The 25,378-nt window shown below is 42.3% G+C and overlaps 1 long non-coding RNA gene across 3 annotated transcripts; it reads right to left on the bottom strand.

Annotated features, from left to right (window-relative positions):
• Nucleotides 1-5,291: 5,291 nt before the first annotated feature.
• On the bottom strand, nucleotides 5,292-23,243 carry LOC139944165 (uncharacterized). Of its 3 annotated transcripts, none has more exons than XR_011786923.1 (11): nucleotides 23,125-23,241; nucleotides 20,039-20,158; nucleotides 19,238-19,366; nucleotides 18,396-18,535; nucleotides 16,849-16,977; nucleotides 15,303-15,430; nucleotides 13,801-13,927; nucleotides 12,266-12,356; nucleotides 11,342-11,481; nucleotides 9,259-9,421; nucleotides 5,292-6,789 (listed from the first exon to the last, which is right to left on the bottom strand). It is a non-coding gene; the product is annotated as an uncharacterized lncRNA (long non-coding RNA). The 3 variants fall into 3 exon arrangements; XR_011786924.1 differs by having other exon boundaries at nucleotides 18,396-18,528; XR_011786925.1 differs by lacking the exons at nucleotides 18,396-18,535; nucleotides 19,238-19,366; nucleotides 20,039-20,158 and having other exon boundaries at nucleotides 23,125-23,243.
• Between the last annotated feature and the right edge of the window lie 2,135 nt (nucleotides 23,244-25,378).

Genomic DNA, 25,378 nt, shown 5'->3' with positions numbered 1-25,378 from the left:
CGAAGGACGAAGGACGAAGGACGAAGGACGAAGGACGAAGGACGAAGGACGAAGGACGAAGGACGAAGGACGAAGGACGAAGGACGAAGGACGAAGGACGAAGGACGAAGGACGAAGGACGAAGGACGAAGGACGAAGGACGAAGGACGAAGGACGAAGGACGAAGGACGAAGGACGAAGGACGAAGGACGAAGGACGAAGGACGAAGGACGAAGGACGAAGGACGAAGGACGAAGGACGAAGGACGAAGGACGAAGGACGAAGGACGAAGGACGAAGGACGAAGGACGAAGGACGAAGGACGAAGGACGAAGGACGAAGGACGAAGGACGAAGGACGAAGGACGAAGGACGAAGGACGAAGGACGAAGGACGAAGGACGAAGGACGAAGGACGAAGGACGAAGGACGAAGGACGAAGGACGAAGGACGAAGGACGAAGGACAAAGGACAAAGGACTTGGCCTAGCGGCTGCTATTTACTTGGCCTAGCGGCTGCTATTTACTTGGCCTAGCGGCTGCTATTTACTTGGCCTAGCGGCTGCTATTTACTTGGCCTAGCGGCTGCTATTTACTTGGCCTAGCGGCTGCTATTTACTTGGCCTAGCGGCTGCTATTTACTTGGCCTAGCGGCTGCTATTTACTTGGCCTAGCGGCTGCTATTTACTTGGCCTAGCGGCTGCTATTTACTTGGCCTAGCGGCTGCTATTTACTTGGCCTAGCGGCTGCTATTTACTTGGCCTAGCGGCTGCTATTTACTTGGCCTAGCGGCTGCTATTTACTTGGCCTAGCGGCTGCTATTTACTTGGCCTAGCGGCTGCTATTTACTTGGCCTAGCGGCTGCTATTTACTTGGCCTAGCGGCTGCTATTTACTTGGCCTAGCGGCTGCTATTTACTTGGCCTAGCGGCTGCTATTTACTTGGCCTAGCGGCTGCTATTTACTTGGCCTAGCGGCTGCTATTTACTTGGCCTAGCGGCTGCTATTTACTTGGCCTAGCGGCTGCTATTTACTTGGCCTAGCGGCTGCTATTTACTTGGCCTAGCGGCTGCTATTTACTTGGCCTAGCGGCTGCTATTTACTTGGCCTAGCGGCTGCTATTTACTTGGCCTAGCGGCTGCTATTTACTTGGCCTAGCGGCTGCTATTTACTTGGCCTAGCGGCTGCTATTTACTTGGCCTAGCGGCTGCTATTTACTTGGCCTAGCGGCTGCTATTTACTTGGCCTAGCGGCTGCTATTTACTTGGCCTAGCGGCTGCTATTTACTTGGCCTAGCGGCTGCTATTTACTTGGCCTAGCGGCTGCTATTTACTTGGCCTAGCGGCTGCTATTTACTTGGCCTAGCGGCTGCTATTTACTTGGCCTAGCGGCTGCTATTTACTTGGCCTAGCGGCTGCTATTTACTTGGCCTAGCGGCTGCTATTTACTTGGCCTAGCGGCTGCTATTTACTTGGCCTAGCGGCTGCTATTTACTTGGCCTAGCGGCTGCTATTTACTTGGCCTAGCGGCTGCTATTTACTTGGCCTAGCGGCTGCTATTTACTTGGCCTAGCGGCTGCTATTTACTTGGCCTAGCGGCTGCTATTTACTTGGCCTAGCGGCTGCTATTTACTTGGCCTAGCGGCTGCTATTTACTTGGCCTAGCGGCTGCTATTTACTTGGCCTAGCGGCTGCTATTTACTTGGCCTAGCGGCTGCTATTTACTTGGCCTAGCGGCTGCTATTTACTTGGCCTAGCGGCTGCTATTTACTTGGCCTAGCGGCTGCTATTTACTTGGCCTAGCGGCTGCTATTTACTTGGCCTAGCGGCTGCTATTTACTTGGCCTAGCGGCTGCTATTTACTTGGCCTAGCGGCTGCTATTTACTTGGCCTAGCGGCTGCTATTTACTTGGCCTAGCGGCTGCTATTTACTTGGCCTAGCGGCTGCTATTTACTTGGCCTAGCGGCTGCTATTTACTTGGCCTAGCGGCTGCTATTTACTTGGCCTAGCGGCTGCTATTTACTTGGCCTAGCGGCTGCTATTTACTTGGCCTAGCGGCTGCTATTTACTTGGCCTAGCGGCTGCTATTTACTTGGCCTAGCGGCTGCTATTTACTTGGCCTAGCGGCTGCTATTTACTTGGCCTAGCGGCTGCTATTTACTTGGCCTAGCGGCTGCTATTTACTTGGCCTAGCGGCTGCTATTTACTTGGCCTAGCGGCTGCTATTTACTTGGCCTAGCGGCTGCTATTTACTTGGCCTAGCGGCTGCTATTTACTTGGCCTAGCGGCTGCTATTTACTTGGCCTAGCGGCTGCTATTTACTTGGCCTAGCGGCTGCTATTTACTTGGCCTAGCGGCTGCTATTTACTTGGCCTAGCGGCTGCTATTTACTTGGCCTAGCGGCTGCTATTTACTTGGCCTAGCGGCTGCTATTTACTTGGCCTAGCGGCTGCTATTTACTTGGCCTAGCGGCTGCTATTTACTTGGCCTAGCGGCTGCTATTTACTTGGCCTAGCGGCTGCTATTTACTTGGCCTAGCGGCTGCTATTTACTTGGCCTAGCGGCTGCTATTTACTTGGCCTAGCGGCTGCTATTTACTTGGCCTAGCGGCTGCTATTTACTTGGCCTAGCGGCTGCTATTTACTTGGCCTAGCGGCTGCTATTTACTTGGCCTAGCGGCTGCTATTTACTTGGCCTAGCGGCTGCTATTTACTTGGCCTAGCGGCTGCTATTTACTTGGCCTAGCGGCTGCTATTTACTTGGCCTAGCGGCTGCTATTTACTTGGCCTAGCGGCTGCTATTTACTTGGCCTAGCGGCTGCTATTTACTTGGCCTAGCGGCTGCTATTTACTTGGCCTAGCGGCTGCTATTTACTTGGCCTAGCGGCTGCTATTTACTTGGCCTAGCGGCTGCTATTTACTTGGCCTAGCGGCTGCTATTTACTTGGCCTAGCGGCTGCTATTTACTTGGCCTAGCGGCTGCTATTTACTTGGCCTAGCGGCTGCTATTTACTTGGCCTAGCGGCTGCTATTTACTTGGCCTAGCGGCTGCTATTTACTTGGCCTAGCGGCTGCTATTTACTTGGCCTAGCGGCTGCTATTTACTTGGCCTAGCGGCTGCTATTTACTTGGCCTAGCGGCTGCTATTTACTTGGCCTAGCGGCTGCTATTTACTTGGCCTAGCGGCTGCTATTTACTTGGCCTAGCGGCTGCTATTTACTTGGCCTAGCGGCTGCTATTTACTTGGCCTAGCGGCTGCTATTTACTTGGCCTAGCGGCTGCTATTTACTTGGCCTAGCGGCTGCTATTTACTTGGCCTAGCGGCTGCTATTTACTTGGCCTAGCGGCTGCTATTTACTTGGCCTAGCGGCTGCTATTTACTTGGCCTAGCGGCTGCTATTTACTTGGCCTAGCGGCTGCTATTTACTTGGCCTAGCGGCTGCTATTTACTTGGCCTAGCGGCTGCTATTTACTTGGCCTAGCGGCTGCTATTTACTTGGCCTAGCGGCTGCTATTTACTTGGCCTAGCGGCTGCTATTTACTTGGCCTAGCGGCTGCTATTTACTTGGCCTAGCGGCTGCTATTTACTTGGCCTAGCGGCTGCTATTTACTTGGCCTAGCGGCTGCTATTTACTTGGCCTAGCGGCTGCTATTTACTTGGCCTAGCGGCTGCTATTTACTTGGCCTAGCGGCTGCTATTTACTTGGCCTAGCGGCTGCTATTTACTTGGCCTAGCGGCTGCTATTTACTTGGCCTAGCGGCTGCTATTTACTTGGCCTAGCGGCTGCTATTTACTTGGCCTAGCGGCTGCTATTTACTTGGCCTAGCGGCTGCTATTTACTTGGCCTAGCGGCTGCTATTTACTTGGCCTAGCGGCTGCTATTTACTTGGCCTAGCGGCTGCTATTTACTTGGCCTAGCGGCAGCTATTTACTTGGCCTAGCGGCAGCTATTTACTTGGCCTAGCGGCAGCTATTTACTTGGCCTAGCGGCAGCTATTTACTTGGCCTAGCGGCAGCTATTTACTTGGCCTAGCGGCAGCTATTTACTTGGCCTAGCGGCAGCTATTTTCTTGGCCTAGCGGCAGCTATTTTCTTGGCCTAGCGGCAGCTATTTTCTTGGCCTAGCGGCAGCTATTTTCTTGGCCTAGCGGCAGCTTTTTTCTTGGCCTAGCGGCAGCTTTTTTCTTGGCCTAGCGGCAGCTTTTTTCTTGGCCTAGCGGCAGCTTTTTTCTTGGCCTAGCGGCAGCTTTTTTCTTGGCCTAGCGGCAGCTTTTTTCTTGGCCTAGCGGCAGCTTTTTTCTTGGCCTAGCGGCAGCTTTTTTCTTGGCCTAGCGGCAGCTTTTTTCTTGGCCTAGCGGCAGCTTTTTTCTTGGCCTAGCGGCAGCTTTTTTCTTGGCCTAGCGGCAGCTTTTTTCTTGGCCTAGCGGCAGCTTTTTTCTTGGCCTAGCGGCAGCTTTTTTCTTGGCCTAGCGGCAGCTTTTTTCTTGGCCTAGCGGCAGCTTTTTTCTTGGCCTAGCGGCAGCTTTTTTCTTGGCCTAGCGGCAGCTTTTTTCTTGGCCTAGCGGCAGCTTTTTTCTTGGCCTAGCGGCAGCTTTTTTCTTGGCCTAGCGGCAGCTTTTTTCTTGGCCTAGCGGCAGCTTTTTTCTTGGCCTAGCGGCAGCTTTTTTCTTGGCCTAGCGGCAGCTTTTTTCTTGGCCTAGCGGCAGCTTTTTTCTTGGCCTAGCGGCAGCTTTTTTCTTGGCCTAGCGGCAGCTTTTTTCTTGGCCTAGCGGCAGCTTTTTTCTTGGCCTAGCGGCAGCTTTTTTCTTGGCCTAGCGGCAGCTTTTTTCTTGGCCTAGCGGCAGCTTTTTTCTTGGCCTAGCGGCAGCTTTTTTCTTGGCCTAGCGGCAGCTTTTTTCTTGGCCTAGCGGCAGCTTTTTTCTTGGCCTAGCGGCAGCTTTTTTCTTGGCCTAGCGGCAGCTTTTTTCTTGGCCTAGCGGCAGCTTTTTTCTTGGCCTAGCGGCAGCTTTTTTCTTGGCCTAGCGGCAGCTTTTTTCTTGGCTTCTACTCTATTTTTTGGAAACATCATAGGTATCTCTTGACCTTTGACCCCTGACTTTTCAACTTTGACCCCTGACCCCTCACCTCTGAACTTTGACCTCTGACCCCTCTAAAAAAACGTTTATCTCACGTTTGTACAGTCTCTATATGGTTTATTCTATTTAAATTAAAGACTCAAATAAAGGACACTTTAATACAAGTTGTTTTTGTTATATTTCTTTATTTCTTACTCTCATTAAGCAAACACAATAAAATGTACTTTATTACAACTGTTTAGATAAGTTTAACATTCAAAATAAACTGTAACATTAAAGTAAAAATAGACGTATGAAGAGAAGTTGTTAGACGTATGAAGAGAAGTTGTTAGACGTATGGAGAGAAGTTGTTAGACGTATGGAGAGAAGTTGTTAGACGTATGGAGAGAAGTAAATTAGACGTATAAAGAGAAGTTGTTAGACGTATGAAGAGAAGTAAATTAGACGTATGAAGAGAAGTTGTTAGACGTATAGAGAGAAGTTGTTAGACGTATGAAGAGAAGTTGTTAGACGTATGGAGAGAAGTTGTTAGAAGTATGAAGAGAAGTAAATTAGACGTATGAAGAGAAGTTGTTAGACGTATTGAGAGAAGTTGTTAGACGTATGGAGAGAAGTTGTTAGACGTAAGAAGAGAAGTTGTTAGAAGTATGAAGAGAAGTAAATTAGACGTATGAAGAGAAGTTGTTAGACGTATAGAGAGAAGTTGTTAGACGTATGAAGAGAAGTTGTTAGACGTATGGAGAGAAGTTGTTAGAAGTATGAAGAGAAGTAAATTAGATGTATGAAGAGAAGTTGTTAGACGTATTGAGAGAAGTTGTTAGACGTATTGAGAGAAGTTGTTAGACGTATTGAGAGAAGTTGTCAGACGTAAGAAGAGAAGTTGTTAGAAGTATGAAGAGAAGTTAATTAGACGTATGAAGAGAAGTTGTTAGACGTATTGAGAGAAGTTGTCAGACGTATGAAGAGAAGTTGTTAGACGTATGAAGAGAAGTTGTTAGACGTATGAAGAGGAGTTGTTAGACGTAACGAGAGAAGTTGTCAGACGTATGAAGTGAAGTAAATTAGACGTATAAAAAGAAGTTGTTAGACGTAAGAAGAGAAGTTGTTAGAAGTATGAAGAGAAGTAAATTAGACGTATGAAGAGAAGTTGTTAGACGTATTGAGAGAAGTTCTCAGACGTATGAAGAGAAGTTGTTAGACGTATGGAGAGAAGTTGTTAGAAGTATGAAGAGAAGTAAATTAGACGTATGAAGAGAAGTTGTCAGACGTATTGAGAGAAGTTGTTAGACGTATGAAGAGAAGTTGTTAGCTGTATGAAGAGGAGTTGTTAGACGTAACGAGAGAAGTTGTCAGACCTATGAAGTGAAGTAAATTAGACGTATAAAGAGAAGTTGTTAGACGTATTGAGAGAAGTTGTTAGACGTATGAAGAGAAGTTGTTAGACGTATGGAGAGAAGTTGTTAGAAGTATGAAGAGAAGTAAATTAGACGTAAGAAGGGAAGTTGTTAGACGTATGGAGAGAAGATATCAGATGTAAGGAGACATGTTGTTAGACGTATGAACAGAAGTGAATTACCATGAGAAGGGAAGTTGAAGTTGGACGTTAAGCATTTGTCCACGATAAAGTGAAAGCAGTCTTTTCATTACAAGAATCTGTACAAGATGACTCCATTGATCCGTGGTCTTCTCAGTTCTTTAATGTAAGCTCCATGATGGCGCATAAAGATTGTACCCATGGTCCTGTAAAGACAAAAGACAAAGATATATATACAGTTACAAAAAAAATCAAATTTGAATCAGAGATCGGATATTATGTTTTACTCAAGTGTATTACTTGACGCGAGAGAAGTGGTAGTTAAACGTGTAAAGATAAGTGAATAAGACGTATGGAGAAAAGTGGTACTTAGACGTATGGAGAGAAGTTGTTAGACTTGTTTAGAGAAGCGAATTAGACATATGGAGAGAAGTTGTCAGACGTATGAAGAGAAGTAAATTAGACGTAAGAAGAGAAGTTGTTAGACGTAAGGAGAGAAGTTGTCAGAGGTAAGGAGAGAAGTTGTAAGACTAAGCAGAGAAGTAAATTAGACGTAACAAGAGAAGTTGCTAGACGTATGGAGAGAAGTTGTTAGACGTAAGGAGAGAAGTTGTTAGACGAATAAAGAGAAGTAAAATAGATGTAAAAGGGAAGTTGTTAGACGTATGGAGAGAAGTTGTCAGAAGTAAGGAGAGAAGTTGTTCGGCGTATGGAGAGAAGTTGTTAGACGAATGGAAAGAAGTTGTCAGACGTAAGAAGAGAAGTGAATTAGACATAAGAGAAGTTGTTAGAGGTATGGAGAGAAGTTGTCAGACATAAGGAGACATAAGGAGACATGTATGAAGAGAGGTGAATTAGACGTAAGAAGGGAAGTTGTTAGACGTTTGGACAGAAGTTGTCAGACGTAAGGAGAGAAGTTGTAAGACGTAAGCAGAGAAGTAAATTAGACGTAACAAGAGAAGTTGCTAGACGTATGGAGAGAAGTTGTTAGACGTAAGGAGAGAAGTTGTTAGACGAATAAAGAGAAGTAAAATAGATGTAAAAGGGAAGTTGTTAGATGTATGGAGAGAAGTTGTCAGAAGTAAGGAGAGAAGTTGTTCGGTGTATGGAGAGAAGTTGTTAGACGAATGGAAAGAAGTTGTCAGACGTAAGAAGAGAAGTGAATTAGACATAAGAGAAGTTGTTAGAGGTATGGAGAGAAGTTTTCAGACATAAGGAGACATAAGGAGACATGTATGAAGAGAGGTCAAATTCGAATCAGAGATCAGATAGTATGTTTTACTCAAGTGTATTGACACGAAAGAAGTGGTAGTTAAACGTATTAAGAAGTGAATTAGACGTATGGAGAAAAGTGGTATTTAGACGTATGGAAAGAAGTTGTTAGACGTATAGAGAGAAGTGAAATAGACGTATGGAGAGAAGATGTCAGACAGATGAAGAGAAGGGAATTAGACATAAGGAGAGAAGTTGTCAGACGTATGGAGAGAAGTTGTCAGACAGATGAAGAGAAGGGAATTAGACATAAGGAGAGAAGTTGTCAGACGTATGGAGAGAAGTGAATTAGACGTAAGGAGAGAAGCTGTCAGACGAGAGAAGTTGTTAGCATTATGGAGGGAAGTGAATTAGACATGGAGAGAAGTTGCTTTACGTTTGAAGAGAAATTGTTTGACGTATGGAAAGAAGTTGTAAGGGGCATGGAATGAAGTTGTTAGACATAATGAGAGAAGTGGTTGTGAGAAGAATTACGAGAAGCAAATTAGACATATGGAGAGAAGTTGTAAGACAGATGAAGGGAAGTGAATTAGACATATGGAGAGAAGTTGCTACAGGTATAAAGTTTTTGGACGTATGGAAAGAAGTTGTTAGAAGCATGGAGAGAAGTTGTAAGACGTATGGAGAGAAGTGGTTGTTAGATGTATAGAGAGAAGCGAATTAGACGTATGGAGAGAAGTTGTCAGACAGATGAATAGAAGTGAATTAGACGTGAGGAGAGAAGTTGTCAGACGTTTGGTAAAGAAGTTGTTAGAAATATAGAGAGATGTTGTTAGACGTATGAAAGAAACTGAAATAGACGGAGAGAAGATGTCATAGCATAGAGAGAAGATGTCAGAAGAATGGAAAGAAGTTGTAAGACATAAAGAGAGAAGTGGTTTTTAGACGTATAGAGAGAAGCGAATTAGACGTATGGAGAGAAGTTGTCAGACGGATGAGAGAATTGAATTAGACATAAGGAGAGAAGTTGTCCGACGTTTGGTAGAGAAGTTGTTAGAAGTATAGAGAGACGTTGTTAGACGTATGGATGGAAGTGAAATAGACGTATGGAGAGAAGTGGTAGTTAGATGTATGGAGAGAAGTGATTTAGACGTAGAAAAGTGGTTGTTAGACGTATAGAGAGAAGCGAATCAGTCATTTGGAGAAAAGTTGTCACACAGATGAAGAGAAGTGAATGAGACGTGTGGAGAGAAGTTGTCAGACGTACCGAGAGAAGTTGTTAGTCGTATGAAAAGAAGTGGTAGGTTAGACATATAGAGAGAAGTTGTTAGACATATGGAGAGAAGTGAATGTTAGACTGAGGGAAGTGGTAATTATATTTAGGAGACATATAGAGAGAAGTTGTTAGACACATGGAGTGAAGTGGTTGTTAGACATAAATTTGAAGGGAAGTTGAAGATTACCATCAGGTGGGAAGTGGTAGTTTGACTGAAGAATTTGTCCATGATAAAGTGAAAGCAGTCTTTTCATTACAAGAATCTGTACAAGATGACTCCATTGATCCGTGGTCTTCTCAGTTCTTTAATGTAAGCTCCATGATGGTGCAAGAAGATTGTAACCATGGTCCTGTAAAGACAAAAGATAAAGATATATGTACGGTTACAAAAAAGTCTACTTCGAATCCAAGATAGTGTAAAAGTGAAAACAAATGTATTGAGTTTTTTTGTTAAGCTGCTAACGAGCCCAGCCTCTGCCTGCCAACGAGCCCAGCCTCTGCCTGCCAACGAGCCCAGCCTCTGCCTGCCCTCAAGCCCAGCCTCTGCCTGCCAACGAGCCAAGCCTCTGCCTACCCACGGACCCAGCCTCTGCCTGCCCTCAAGCCAAGCCTCTGCCTGCCCTCGAGCCAAGCCTCTGCTTGCTCGAGAGCCCAGCCTCTGCCTGCCCCGAGAGCCCAGCCTCTGCCTGCCCGAGAGCCCAGCCTCTGCCTGCCGCGAAAGCCCAGCCTCTGCCTGCCTGAAAGCCCAGCCTCTGCCTGCCCGAGAGCCCAGCCTCTGCCTGCCCGAGAGCCCAGCCTCTGCCTGCTTGAAAGCTCAGCCTCTGCTTGCCCCGAGAGACCAGCCTCTGCCTGCCGGAGAGCCCAGCCTCTGCTTGCTCGAGTGCCCAGCCTCTGCCTACTCACGAGCCCAGCCTCTGCCTGCCAACGAGCCCAGCCTCTGCCTGTCCAAGAGCCCAGCCTCTGCCTGCCAACGAGCCAAGCCTTTGCCTGCCACCGAGCCCAGCCTCTGCCTGCCAACGAGCCCAGCCTCTGCCTGCCCTCGACCAAGCCTCTGCCTACCCTCGAGCCAAGCCTCTGCTTGCTCGAGAGCCCAGCCTCTGCCTGCCCGAGAGCCCAGCCTCTGCCTGCCCGAGAGCCCAGCCTCTGCCTGCCCCGAAAGCCCAGCCTCTGCCTGCTCAAGAACCCAGCCTCTGCCTGCCCGAAAGCCCAGCCTCTGCCTGCCCGAGAGCCTAGCCTCTGCCTGCCCACGAGTCCAACAAAAATGATTTTAAAACTTTTTCTTTTTGTGTAAATGTAAATGTAAATGTAATGAGCTTTTTGTTAGGCTGCTAACGAGCCCAGCCTCTGCCTGCCAACGAGCCCAGCCTCTGCCTGCCAACGAGCCCAGCCTCTGCCTGCCCTCAAGCCCAGCCTCTGCCTGCCAACGAGCCAAGCCTCTGCCTACCCACGGACCCAGCCTCTGCCTGCCCTCAAGCCAAGCCTCTGCCTGCCCTCGAGCCAAGCCTCTGCTTGCTCGAGAGCCCAGCCTCTGCCTGCCCCAAGAGCCCAGCCTCTGCCTGCCCAAGAGCCCAGCCTCTGCCTGCCGCGAAAGCCCAGCCTCTGCCTGCCTGAAAGCCCAGCCTCTGCCTGCCCGAGAGCCCAGCCTCTGCCTGCCCGAGAGCCCAGCCTCTGCCTGCTCGAAAGCTCAGCCTCTGCCTGCCCCGAGAGACCAGCCTCTGCCTGCCGGAGAGCCCAGCCTCTGCTTGCTCGAGTGCCCAGCCTCTGCCTACTCACGAGCCCAGCCTCTGCCTGCCAACGAGCCCAGCCTCTGCCTGCCCAAGAGCCCAGCCTCTGCCTGCCAACGAGCCAAGCCTTTGCCTGCCACCGAGCCCAGCCTCTGCCTGCCAACGAGCCCAGCCTCTGCCTGCCCTCGACCAAGCCTCTGCCTACCCTCGAGCCAAGCCTCTGCTTGCTCGAGAGCCCAGCCTCTGCCTGCCCGAGAGCCCAGCCTCTGCCTGCCCGAGAGCCCAGCCTCTGCCTGCCCGAAAGCCCAGCCTCTGCCTGCCCCGAAAGCCCAGCCTCTGCCTGCTCAAGAACCCAGCCTCTGCCTGCCCGAAAGCCCAGCCTCTGCCTGCTCGAGAGCCAAGCCTCTGCCTGCCCACGAGTCCAACAAAAAAACTAAATGCTTTTAAAAGGTTTTTTTTCTTTTTGTGAAAATGTATAAAAAAATGACTTTTGGGAACAAAATTGTTTTGTTGCTTTCTCCAATAGTTTTTTGTATAAAAACGCACCTTGCACCAATGGTTCTTGTATAACAGTCCATCTTCGTTGCCCTTACTGCAGAGATGGCCCTTCAGACTAAAAAACTGGCCGACATCTTCTCAGTTCTCAATAGTCATCCATGATGGCTCAAAAAGATCGACCCATGGTCCTGTAAAGACAAAAGTTAAAGATATGTACGGTTACAAAAAAATCGAAGATTGGATAGAATGTTTACTCAAGTGTATTGCTTGACAGGTTCATGTAGAACTCAAGCATTTTGATCAAGCGTCTATAAAAGCTGGTCTAAAAAACAAGTTTGATAAGTTTTGGTAAAGTGTTTTTTGTACACTTTAGGTTTCAAAAACAACTCCCAGTTTTCATAACAATTGTGTCTTCCTCCTACAAGCTTTGTGAACTTTCTCTGCTTTATGATGTTATCATTTAAAGAGAAGATTTACACTTGGTTATTGCTCTTAAAATGAATGGCAATAAAAAGCTTTGGCAGCAGCCAACCTACAGCATTTTAGAAACATTTCAATTTGAGGACATGTGGGTTTTTAAAAAGACATCACTTTTTATGCCCCTAAATATTAAATCTCAGAAGCGTTACTGCAGTGTTTCTCAGATTGTCCTTTTAGGTACAGTAACAATTCTTCCTACGTGAACATATTCGCTCTGAATTTTGGATAGTACCTACAAAAAACCTTGACCAACGTCTCAAATATTGAGATGTTAGTTTTATTTTGAACAATTGAACAGGTTTCAAAAAAGGACATTTTAATTTTATTACAATGGCCGTGTGTTCTATTGATTAAGGTCACCGTGATACAAAACGCTTTGTATATCAGTAGACAGTTGTACAAAGCTTCCAGGTAGTGGAGTTGCAATTAAAAGTTGCTGTGGACTGGATATTTTTATAATAAGAAAAAACATGAGAACTGCTGAAAATTTACCTTGATAGATAGTATCCATGGAAGCCTGGGATCTGCCTTAGCTGGATTGGATCAAGGTTTCATGATGGCTGATGATTCCGTCCAGCAGTAGCTGTAAAGGCAATGGATAATAGATAACAAAGAATCAAGTCGAGTCCAAAGACAGGATGGGGTAGTAACAGTAGTATGCTTTAAGTTTAAGTGTCCTTTGATATATGCTCAGGAAAAAGCTATATGTTGACGTATCGTTACATTGGCAAATTTTGCATGGCTGGAGAACATTAACTTAAGCACTGCACAGCATGAGCTTTCAAGCTTTGAGACGGCAAAGAATCATCTTGGGTTTTGTTTGAGAGTAGAAAACAACATAAGACTTGCAAGTTTTAAGGAAAACTTTGAAAAACATTAGCAGACGTCACAACAGAAACAAATTGTATGTTGGTAACAAGTTAGGCAAGTTTTGTGAAACTATAGGTTATTCAAGTTTTGTGAAACTGGATATAAGACCTGCAAATTTTCAAGGGACTGAAAAAACAGGTGGTTTGATTAACTTTAAGTGGACATCACAATAGGCTCAAGAAAAATTTAAATGTTGGTAATAGTTTAACAAGTTTTTGTGGAAATAGAAAACAAATTTGGAAAGAATTTAAGCACTGAAGAGCTTTAGAGAGTTGGGACCTTACAGATTCCAACGGGGTTCAGTATCAAAGTACAAAAAAAACATTAGACCTGCAAGTTTTTAACGGACTGTGCCTTGGGAATCTTTAGCAGAAATCCCAACATTGGCTGACAACTAAATTGTATGTTGAAGTATCTTTAGGTTGGCAAAATTTGCGGGGACTGGTGAACAAGTTTTGGGTACATTTAACCACTGCACAGCAATGCTTTCAAAACGGCACAGAATAAACTGGGATTATTTATAGAGTAAAAAAATCATGTAACTTGCAACTCAAAAATATATGCAGAGACTGAAAAATATGCTTTTGGAAACTTTTGCAGACATCCCAACAGAGGCTCATGACTAAACTTTTACGTTGACATATTATTAGGTTGAAAAGTTTTGTGGGAGTGGAGAAAAGATCTTTCGAAAATTTAAGCACAACATCAGCTTTCAAGAGTTACAGTACAGATTCCAACAAAGGGGGTTTCGTATGAGAGTTTAAAAAAAAAATTAGACCTGCAAGTTTATGAGGCACTGAACAAAAAAGTGTGTTTGGGAACTTATATGTTGGCAATGGGTAATAGAATGGCAAGTTTTGTGGGACTGAAGCTTATTTTGAGAAAAGTTATGCACTGCACAACATTAGAGAGTTGAGATGTCGCAGAATCCACTGGGGTTTAGTTCAAATGGGATTCAACAAATTTTGAATGTCAGGTTTTGAAGGTACTCAAAAACTTGTTCTTCGAAAAACTTCAGCAGCTGACACAATGTTTACAAATTTTCAAGGACTGCACTACATGTGCTTGGGGCAAATTTAAGAGTCGTAACCATCTGGAGCGACTTAAGACTTTAAAATTAATAAGCAGCATTTCAACACTGAGAAGTTTCAAAATACCTTAGAAAGTGAAGGAGTGATGCAAAGCTGTCCCAAGTATGACAATCCAAGTTGAGCTTGATAAAACATCTTCTCATGAAGGAAGCTTTTGTCCGTGATAGATACTGCTCTTCAACCAGTGAATAACCTGCAAACAAAATAATAAACACTGTCATTTAAACTTGATATCCATATGTCTTTATGCTTTGGGAAATTCATGAAACAATACAGCATCGGCTCGTTAACTATTTGAGAAATATCGTTAGAGCCAGTGTTGAAGCCATGGTGGGCAGTGCTGGGCGGGCCTGCCCATGAATCACAGTTTTTGCCCAGCACTCTGAGCAAAATACATTGTGTTACCCAGCACAGATTTAAACAAAATTGTCCACTGTGCAGTGCACAGCTGTTGATAAGCTTTTTATCTTCCAGTATCCGCTAATCCACCAATCAGATGCTCGAACCGGAGTGTGAATAAAACGCCATAACCTACTCCTATTTTTTATATTGCACTCTGCGTACTGTGAGTGTCAATGCGTCACACTGTGCGTACAGACAGTGCAAAAACTACCTACTAAACTATGCATGTGCATGCTGCTTGTCGTGAAATAATGTTCCGAAATGTTAAACTTTACCATCGCATGTGTGTGGCTTGTCGTAAAAAATTACTTAAATTTATTATAGCCAACTCCTTGACTAGCAAAATGGGGACCTAAGCATTTCTAAGAAACATAACGCTCCTTTCATCCATAAATGCTTTGCTAGTCAATCTGGGGACGAAATTGACAAAAAACTAGGCAAGTCAACGGCTATAAATACAATAAAATGGTTCAAGATTTGCTAATGAAACTGTTGTTTAAGTTTAGTTGTTTCTTTGTTTCTATATTAATGAGGTCATGTTTTGGGAAAATTTATTCCCTGCACAACATCAGCTTTAGAGAGTTCAGACAGCACATAAGTTATAGGGTTTAGTTTTAGGGTTAAAAAACACTTCATTTGAAAGATTTGAGGGGACTCAATAAGATGCTTTGGGAAACTTTAGAACACGTCACACCATTGGCTCAGAAATAAATTTTGGATGAAGTTTCAATAGGTTTGCGAGCTTTGCAGGCCTAGAAAACCTGTTTTGGGTAAGTTTATGCACTGCAGAATAGCTTTTGTAAGTTGAGCGGCACACACTCCACTGGGTTCAAAAACATTAACCTGCAAGTTTTAAGGGACTCAAACAAAGAGTGCTTTGGGAAATTTTAGAAGCTTAGGCTCCAAGTTTTGCGGGAATAGAGAACAAATTAATGGAAAAACTATGCACTGCACAACACTAGAGAGTTGAGATGGCACAGGCTCCACTAGGGTTTAGTTAAGAGGACTAAACCACATCACATGTACGCGTTGGGAAACTTAAGCCGCCGACACAGTGTTGGCAAGTTTTCAAGGACTGCACTACATGTGCTTGGTGCAAATTTAAGAGAAGTCACCATCTGGAGCACTTAAAGAATTTAAAATCATTTTTCGGTGCTTCAACATACCTTAGAAAGTGAAGGAGTGATGCAAAGCTGTCCCAAATATGGCAATCAAAGCTGAGTTTGATAAAAACATCTTCTCATGAAGGAAGCTTTTGTCCATGATAGATACTGCTCTTCAACCAGTGAATGACCTGCAAACAAAATAATAAACATTGTCATAAACATGTTAACAAAAGTCATCATGCTTGAGGAATATTTAAGAAACACAACAAAAGCAGCTTTTTAACAATTTGAGAGTTCAAATATCATAAGAGCCCAAAACATTCAGGGACTAAAAAACTTGAGCCTCATGGAAAACCAAAACAGCAAAGCATTTCAGAGACTTCACAACATCAACTTGCGAGAGTTGAGACGGTACGGATCCACTGGGGTCTAGTTTCAGAGTTAAAAAATTAACAGACTTACAATTTTGTTTAAGGACTCAAAAACATGAGCAATTGTGCATTGGACATGACAACATTGGCCCATTACTAAATTGTGTATGAAAATATCAGAGGTTGGCGGGACTGGGAAACGTTAAAGGAACACGTTGCCTTGGATCGGACGAGTTGGTCGTTGAAAAGCGTTTGAAACCGTTTGTTATGAAATGCATTTAGTTAGATAGATAATTCAAAAGTAGAATACAATGATCCACACAAATTTGCCTCGATATTGCGTGGTTTTCTTTTTACTTTGCGAACTAACACGCTCGGCCATTTATGGGAGTAAAAAATTTGACTCCCATAAATGGCCGACGAGGTAAAAGGAAAACCACGCAATTTAGAGGCATACTTGTGTAGATCATTGTATTCTACTTTTAAAACATCTTTCTAACCATGTACATTTTATATCAAACGGTTACAAGCACTTTTTATAGACCAACTCGTCCGATCCAAGGCAACGTGTTCCTTTAAGCACTGCATGTACAGCAACACTTTCAGAGATTAGACCGGCACAAAATCCACTGGGTTTCAGTTTGAGAGTAGATGTTTTTAATTATATTTGCGAGTGTTTAAAGAAATCAAAAACATTTGCTTTTGAAAACTTTAGCAGACATCGCAACATCAATTGTAGGCTCAGGAATACATTGTATGTTGGTAAAAGGTTGGCAAGTTTCGTGTGACTGGACAATATCTTTTCAAAAAGTGTAAGCACTGCACAACATCAGCTTTAAAGAATTGAGACGGCACAGATTCCAATGGGGGTTAAGTTAGACCAGCAAGTTTTTAATATTGACTGAAGAAAACATAACAATTTGGGAAACTTTAGCAACTGTCACAGCATTGGCTCAGGAATAAATTTTTCCTGGAAGTATCATAAGGTTGACAATTTTTGTGGGACTTGAGAACAAGTTTTGGGAAAATTGTGCACAGCACAACATTATAAAGTTGAGAAGGCACCGAATCCCTTGGGGTTTAGTTTGAGAGATCAAAGAAAATTAGAATTTCAGCCGACACAATGTTGGCAAGTTTTCAAGAATTGTACTACATGTGCTTCGGGCAAATTTAAGAGACGTCACCATCTGGAACAATTGAACAGTTGATAATTATTGCACAGGGTTTCAACATACCTTAGAAAAGGAAAGAGTGATGCAAAGCTGTCCCAAATATGACAATCCAAGTTGAGCTTAATATAAAACATCTTCTCATGAATGAAGCTTTTGTCCATGATAGATACTGCTCTTCAACCAGTGAATGACCTGCAAACAAAATAATAAACATTGTCATAAACATGTTAACAAAAGTCATCATGCTTGAGGAATATTTAAGAAATACAACAAAAGCAGCTTGTTAACAATTTGAGAGTTCAAATATCATAAGAGCCCAAAACATTCAGGGACTAGACAACTTGAGCCTCACGGAAATCCAAAACAGCAAAACATTTCAGAGACTTCACAACATCAACTTGCGAGAGTTGAGACGGTACGGATCCACTGGGGTCTAGTTTCAGAGTTAAAAAATTAACAGACTTACAATTTTGTTTAAGGACTCAAAAACATGAGCAATTGTGCATTGGACATGACAACATTGGCCCATTACTAAATTGTGTATGAAAATATCAGAGGTTGGCGGGACTGGGAAACGTTAAAGGAACACGTTGCCTTGGATCGGACGAGTTGGTCGTTGAAAAGCGTTTGAAACCGTTTGTTATGAAATGCATTTAGTTAGATAGATAATTCAAAAGTAGAATACAATGATCCACACAAATTTGCCTCGATATTGCGTGGTTTTCTTTTTACTTTGCGAACTAACACGTTCGGCCATTTATGGGAGTAAAAAATTTGACTCCCATAAATGGCCGACGAGGTAAAAGGAAAACCACGCAATTTAGAGGCATACTTGTGTAGATCATTGTATTCTACTTTTAAAACATCTTTCTAACCATGTACATTTTATATCAAACGGTTACAAGCACTTTTTATAGACCAACTCGTCCGATCCAAGGCAACGTGTTCCTTTAAGCACTGCATGTACAGCAACACTTTCAGAGATTAGACCGGCACAAAATCCACTGGGTTTCAGTTTGAGAGTAGATGTTTTTAATTATATTTGCGAGTGTTTAAAGAAATCAAAAACATTTGCTTTTGAAAACTTTAGCAGACATCGCAACATCAATTGTAGGCTCAGTAATACATTGTATGTTGGTAAAAGGTTGGCAAGTTTCGTGTGACTGGACAATATCTTTTCAAAAAGTGTAAGCACTGCACAACATCAGCTTTAAAGAATTGAGACGGCACAGATTCCAATGGGGGTTAAGTTAGACCAGCAAGTTTTTAATATTGACTGAAGAAAACATAACAATTTGGGAAACTTTAGCAACTGTCACAGCATTGGCTCAGGAATAAATTTTTCCTGGAAGTATCATAAGGTTGACAATTTTTGTGGGACTTGAGAACAAGTTTTGGGAAAATTGTGCACAGCACAACATTATAAAGTTGAGAAGGCACCGAATCCCTTGGGGTTTAGTTTGAGAGATCAAAGAAAATTAGAATTTCAGCCGACACAATGTTGGCAAGTTTTCAAGAATTGTACTACATGTGCTTCGGGCAAATTTAAGAGACGTCACCATCTGGAGCAATTGAACAGTTGATAATTATTGCACAGGATTTCAACATACCTTAGAAAAGGAAAGAGTGATGCAAAGCTGTCCCAAATATGACAATCCAAGTTGAGCTTGGTAAAAACATCTTCTCACGAAGGAAGCTTTGTCCATGATACATGTAGATACTGCACTTCAACCAGTGAATAACCTGCAAACTAAATAACATACACTGTCGTAAACATTTCATCAAATGTCAACATGCTTGGGGAAAATTTTAAGAAACAATACAACAGCATATTTACAATGGGTGCGTTCGTTTAGCTTCCCTGGGTCAACCCCGGTCTTCCCCCGGTGCATTCGAATAGCTTTGACGTCATTCCAGGGGCTCACCCGGGTCAGCCCCCAGTGACCTGCTTGTGGAGTGCAGGTCACTTGGGGCTGGCCCCAGGTGCATGACTTCAATACGAGAGCGGTGAGTGATCGTTTGTTTATCTCTTGTCAGGGGCTCACCCGAGTGAGCACCGCGGGGTAGACCTAGGGAAGCTAATCGAACGCACCCAATATGAGAACTTAAATATCATTAGGGCAGCAAAATATTCAGCGACTAGACACCATGAGCCTCAAGGAAAACCAAAACAACCACAACATTTTAAGACTGGTCAACATCAGCTTTTGAGAGTTTAGACAGCACATAATCCACTGAGTTTCAGTTCGAGAATAAAAAAACATCCGACTTGCCGGTTTTTTAAGGGACTCAGAAACATGTGATTTGGAAACTTAAACAGACCGGCGACACAATGTACATGTACATTCGCTTCTGCCAACTTTAAGAGATGTCACCATCTGAAGCAATTTAAGAGTTGAAAATCATTGCACAAGTTTTCAACATTAAGAAGAATTCACATGTTTCAACATACCTTTAGAAAAGGAAGGATTGATGCAAAGCTGTCCTATAAATGACAATCCAAGTTGAACTTGATAAAACCATCTTCCCATGAAGGAAGCTTTCGTCCATGATAGATACTGCTCTTCAACCAGTGAATAACCTGCAAAGAAAATAACATACACTGTCATTAACATTTCATCAAATGTCAACATGCTTGGGGAAAATTTAAGAAACAGTATAACAACTCATTAACAATTTGAGAGTTCAAATATCATTAGAGCCCTAATCATTCAGGAACTAGACAACATAAGCCTCAAGGAAAACCGAAACATTTTAGAGACTGGACAACATCAGCCTTTGAGAGTTGAGACAGCACATAATGAAGAGTTAAAAAACACATTTGAACCGCAGGTTTTTTAAGGGACTCAGAAACATGCGCTTTTGGAAACTTTAGCAGACATTTTGAAATTTTGTTCAGGACTGAAGACATGTTTGGGGGAAATTTAAGAACCGCACAGCAACGCTGGTACAGAAAACTTATTCACTGAACAGCAAAGCTTTAGGGCATTGAAATGTCACAGATTCCATTTGTGTTCAGTTTCAGAGTTCCAATAACATTAGACCTGCAGGTTTTTAAAGGACTCAAAGATGTGTTCTTTGGAAAACTTAAGCAGAAACTTTGGCAACCGACCAGTGTTGGCAAGCTTTAAAGGACTGTACTACATTCACTTCTGGCAACTTTAAGAGATGTCCCCCCATATGGAGCATTTTAAGAGTTGAAATCATTGCACAGGGTTTCAACACTGTGAAGAAATCACATGTTTCAACATACCTTAGGAGTGATGCAAAGCTGTCCCAAATATGACAATCCAAGTTGAGCTTAATATAAAACATCTTCTCATGAAGGAAGCTTTTGACCGTGATAGATACTGCTCTTCAACCAGTGAATAACCTGCAAAGAAAGAACAATAAACATTGCCATAAACATTTCATCAATTGTCATCATGCTTATCGGGAAAGTTTAAGAAACAATACAACATTGGCTCGTTAACTATTTGAGAGTTCAAACATCATTAGGGTACAAAACATTCAGGGACTATAGACAACATGAGCCTCAAGGAAAACAAAAACAGCACAGCATTTTAGAGACTGGACATCATCAACTGTCGAGAGTTGAGACGACACAGAATCCACTTGGGTTTAATTTGAGAGTTCAAAACACACCAGACTTGCAATTTTTTAAGGACTGAAAACTGAAAAACATGTGCAAATGTGGTTATATGACATCGCAACAATGGCCCATGACTAAATTGTGTATGGAAATATCATAACGTTGGCAGGACTGGGAAAAGAAGCACTGCACAACAACATTTTCGAGAGTTGAGATGACACAGAATCCACTGGGTTCAGTTTGAGTGTAGAAAAAAACGTTACATTTGAAAGTTTTTAAGGGAATCAAAAACATGTGCTTGTCAAACTTCAGACAACAAAATATAGGCCAATGCTGGCAATAAATTGCGAGTTTCGCATGACTGGAAAATAAATTTTGAAAAAAATTAAGTACCGCACAATGTCACTATCAAGCGATGAGACGGCACAAAATCTAATGGGGTCTAGTTTTTGAGAGCTCAAAAAGCATTAGATCAGCAAGTTTTTAAGGGACTGAACAAAACATGTTCTTTGACGTCACAACATTGGCTTGCAACAAAATTGTACATGTACGTTAAAGTGTCATTATGTTTGCAAGTTTTACGGGACCAGAAAACAAGTCTTGGGAAAATGTATTTACTGACAACATTGCTTTCAAGCCTTGAGATGGCACAGAATCCTCTGGGGTTTGAGACGTCAAAGACATTAGACTCAAAAACATGTGCTTAAGGAAACAGCATAAGAACGCTTAGAACCACAACATTGGCCAAGCACAAAATTGTACTTTGATGGTTGAATTGTGAGTTGATGGTTAGCAAGTTTTGCAAGACTGACATGCTTTGTGACAATTCAAGCACTGCACAAGTCAGCTTTCAGGAGTTTGGCGGCAAGAATCCACTGAGGTTAAATTCAGAGTTAAAAAAGCCAATAGTTTTGAACAATTTTAAGAGACTCGATGCTTTGAGAAACTTTGGCAGCCATCACAGGATTAGCTCATGGGGAATAAATTGTACGCTGATGTATCATTAGGTTGGCCAACAAGTGTTGGCAAAATTTAATCACTGCACAGCAACGCTTTCAAGCATTGAGACAGCTTAGAATCCACTGGGGTTTAGTTTGAGAGTTCAAAAACATTACACTTGCAAGTCTTTAAGTGACTGGAAAAAACATGTGCTTTAGGAAACTTTAGCAAACGTCACCACACTTGCTCAGGACTTGCGGGACTGAAGACATGTTTTGAGAAAACTTATTCACTGCACTGCAACGATTTCAAGTATAGAGATGGCACAGATTCAATTTGTGTTTAGTTTCAAGGTTAAAAAAAAACACTTGACTTGGCAAGTTTTTAAGGACTGAAAAAACATGTGGGTTTTGTTTGAGATTTAAAAAACTTAAGACCTGTTTTTTTTTTGCAGACTGAAAAAAAGGTTAGCTTTTGGAAATATTGGCTAGTGAATAAATTGTATGTTGGTAAGAGGTAGGCAAATTTTGAGTGGCTAGACAACATATTTTTAAACAAATTAAAGGAATACGTTGCCTTGGATCGGTGGTCTTGAGTTGGTCTTACTCTTTGTTATAAAAAACATGGTTAGAAATATGTTTTAAATCTAGAATACAATGATCCACAGATTTTTGCCTCGAAACTGCGTGGTTTTCCTCTTTCTTTGTGAACTAACACGGTCGCCCATAAATGGCCGACCGTGTTTGTCGACGAGGTAAAAGGAAAACCATACTTGTGTGGATCATTACAGTCTACTTTTAAATTATCTTTCTAATCATATGTATTTTATAACAAACGGTTACAAACGCTTTTCAAAGACCAACTCGACCGGGCAACGTGTTCCTTTTTTCTTTTTTTTTCGAGAATTAGATGGCACAGGATCCATTGACATGAATGAGGTTTCAGTTTGAGAGCAGAACAATCATTTGATCTGTAAGGTTTCAATGGACTTACATGTAAAACCAAGTGCTTTGGGAAACGTTAGCAGACATCACAAGGCTCAGGACTAAATTCTACATTGAAGGACCATTATGCTGGCAAGTTTTGAGGGACTGGAAAACAAGTTTTGTAAAATTTAAACATTGCTCTAAGGTGTTGAGATGGCACAGAATCCTCTGCGGTTTAGTTTGAGACTTCAAAAAGACCTGCAAGTTTTTAAGGAACTCAATAACATGTACTTTTGGAAACTGTATCAGATTCCACAATATTTTCTGAGTAAAAAAATTGTGATGGATCATTAGGTTGTCAAGTTTTGCAGGACTGGAGAACATGTGTTGGGAAAATTTATGCACTGCACAACATAAGTTTTAGAGAGTTGAGACGGCACAGATGCCACTGGGTTTCAGTTTGAGAGTTAGAACCAAATCATTTGCACGGTTTTAAGGGACCTATAAACATGTGCTTCGACAAACTTAAGCAGATGTCACAACAATGGCTCAGGAATAAATTGTATGCTAGTAAGTTTTGAAGGACTAGTTTGGGGAAAATTTATGCACTGCACAACAACAGCTTTAGAGAGTTTAGTCGACACAGAACTAAATAGAATATAGTTTGAGAGTTCAACCATTACATTTGGAAGTTTTATAGAAGTTAAAGATTTGGGAAACTTTACCAGCCAACACACAGAGGCCGCAAGTTTTCAAGGACTGCACTACATGTACATGTGCTTCAGGCAAATTGAAGAGGCGTCACCATCTTGAGCAATTTAAGAGTTTAAAATCACTGTGCAGGGTTTCAACACTAGGAAGAATTCACATGTTTCAACATACCTTAGAAAAGGAAGGAGTGATGCAAAGCTGTCCCAAATATGACAATCCAAGTTGAGCTTGATAAAAACATCTTCTCATGAAGGAAGCTTTCGTCCATGATAAACGCTGCTCTTTAACCAGTGAATAACCTGCAAACAAAATCACATACATTGCCATAAACATTTCATCAAATGTCACCATGCTTCAGAAAAATTTGAGACACAGTACAACATCGGCACATTAAAAATTGAAAAGTTCAAATGTCATTAGAGCCCAAAACATTCAGGGACAAGAAAACATGAGCCTCACCAAAAAAAACCCAATGAAAGCATGTCATCAGATTTGGAAAGTTGAGACATCACAAAATCTAATGGGGTTAGGTTTTAGAGATCAAAAACAATAGACTTGCAAGTATTTAAGGGACTGAAAAACATGTGACTTGGGAAACGTTACCAGACATCACAACATTGGCTCAGGAATAAATTGTGCGTTGAAGGTTTCGGGACTGGAGATCAAGTTTTGGGAAAATTAATTCACAGCAAAGCAAAGCTTTCGAGACGGCACAGAATCTATCGGAGTTCAAAAAATACAGACTTGCAAAATGTTAACGGACTCGAAAACATGTGCTTTGGGAAACAAAGTTGTAGAAAGTTGTATCATTAGGTTGGCACAAGTTTTGCAGAACCAGGAGAACATGTTTTGGGAAAATTCAAGCACTACAAAACACCAGCCGTCAAGAGTTGGGCAGCACAGTTTGTGAGTTTAAAAAACATTAGACCTGCAAGTTTTATAGGCACTGAGAAACATACGCCTAAAGCCCTCAACCCCCATTAGGGTCCCTCTACGTACCCTGCCAAATACATCAGAATGCACCCCGTTTGAAATGAGTACCATACCAAATGCAACAAAATGCAACAAGGGATTTGGTTGCACTGTGCAGGCATGTTGTTTTTGTTAGGACTGAGCAAGGGTGTTTGCCCAGCTAATTGCAACAGTATGCACATAAAGTGTCACGGTTACTTGGCTAATAATATGTGGGACCATGAACACCAAATGAAGTCACTTTCTGCTAAATGCAACAAATTCAGTCAAAGAATGACATCCGAGTTGACAGCCAACTTAAGAAGCGTCACAACATTGACTCATAATAAATTGTGACGTTAGAGTATCATTCGGTTGAAAGGTTTTGCTGAACTGAAAAACAAGTTTTGGGAAAAATTATGCACTTTACAACATTAGGGAATCAAGATGTCTCAGAGTCCACTGGGGTTTAGTTCAAATGTCAAGTTTTTAAGGTACTCAAAAAACCTATGCTTTGGTAAACTTTAGCAGCCGACACAACGTTGGCAAGTTTTCGAAGACTGCACTACATGCGCTTGGGAAAAATTTAAGAGATGTCACTTTCCAGAGCAATTTAAGAATTTAAAATCATTAAGCAGGGTTACAACACTACGAAGAAATGACATGTTTCAACATACCTTAGAAAAGGAAGGAGTGATGCAAAGCTGTCCCAAATATGACAATCCAAGTTGAGCTTGATAAAAACATCTTCTCACGAAGGAAGCTTTTGTCCATGATAGATACTGCTACTCAACCAGTGAATAACCTGCAAACAAAATGATAAACATTGTCAGAAAAATGTCATCAAATGTCATAATGCTTTGGGAAAATTTAAAAAACAGTACAACATTGGCTTGTTAACAATTTAAGAGTTCAAATATCATTAGAGCCCAAAACATTCAGGGACTAGACTATGAGCTTCAAGGATTAGAGTTTAAAAAACAGTTAGGTTGGCAAAATTTGTGGGACAGGAAAACAAGTGTTGGGAAACTTTAGCAGACATCACAACATTGGTGCAGGACTAAAATGTACATTGAATTATCAAGTTTGACTTTTTTTTTCCCGGACTGAAGACATGTTTTGGGACAATTTAAGAACTACACAGCAATGCTTTCAAGCATTGTGATGGCACAGAATCCTCTTGGTTTTAGTTTAGAGTTCAAATAACATTAGACCTGCAGGGTTTTAAAGGACCCAAAAACATGTTCTTTGGAAACTTAAAGGAACACATTGCCTTGGATCGGTCGAGTTGGTCTTTGAAAAGCATTTGAAACCAGTAGTTATGAAGTACAAATATGGTAAGAAAGATATTTTAAAATACAATATATTGATCCACACAAACATGCCTCGAAACTGCACGGTTTTTCTTATACGTCACGAGGAAACACGGTCTGCCATTTTGTGGAGTCAAAATTTTGACTCAATAAAATGGCCG

Source organism: Asterias amurensis, chromosome 11, assembly GCF_032118995.1.
Source record: "Asterias amurensis chromosome 11, ASM3211899v1".
Lineage (NCBI taxonomy): Eukaryota > Metazoa > Echinodermata > Asteroidea > Forcipulatida > Asteriidae > Asterias > Asterias amurensis.
This window is presented reverse-complemented; position numbering and strand designations above follow the sequence as displayed.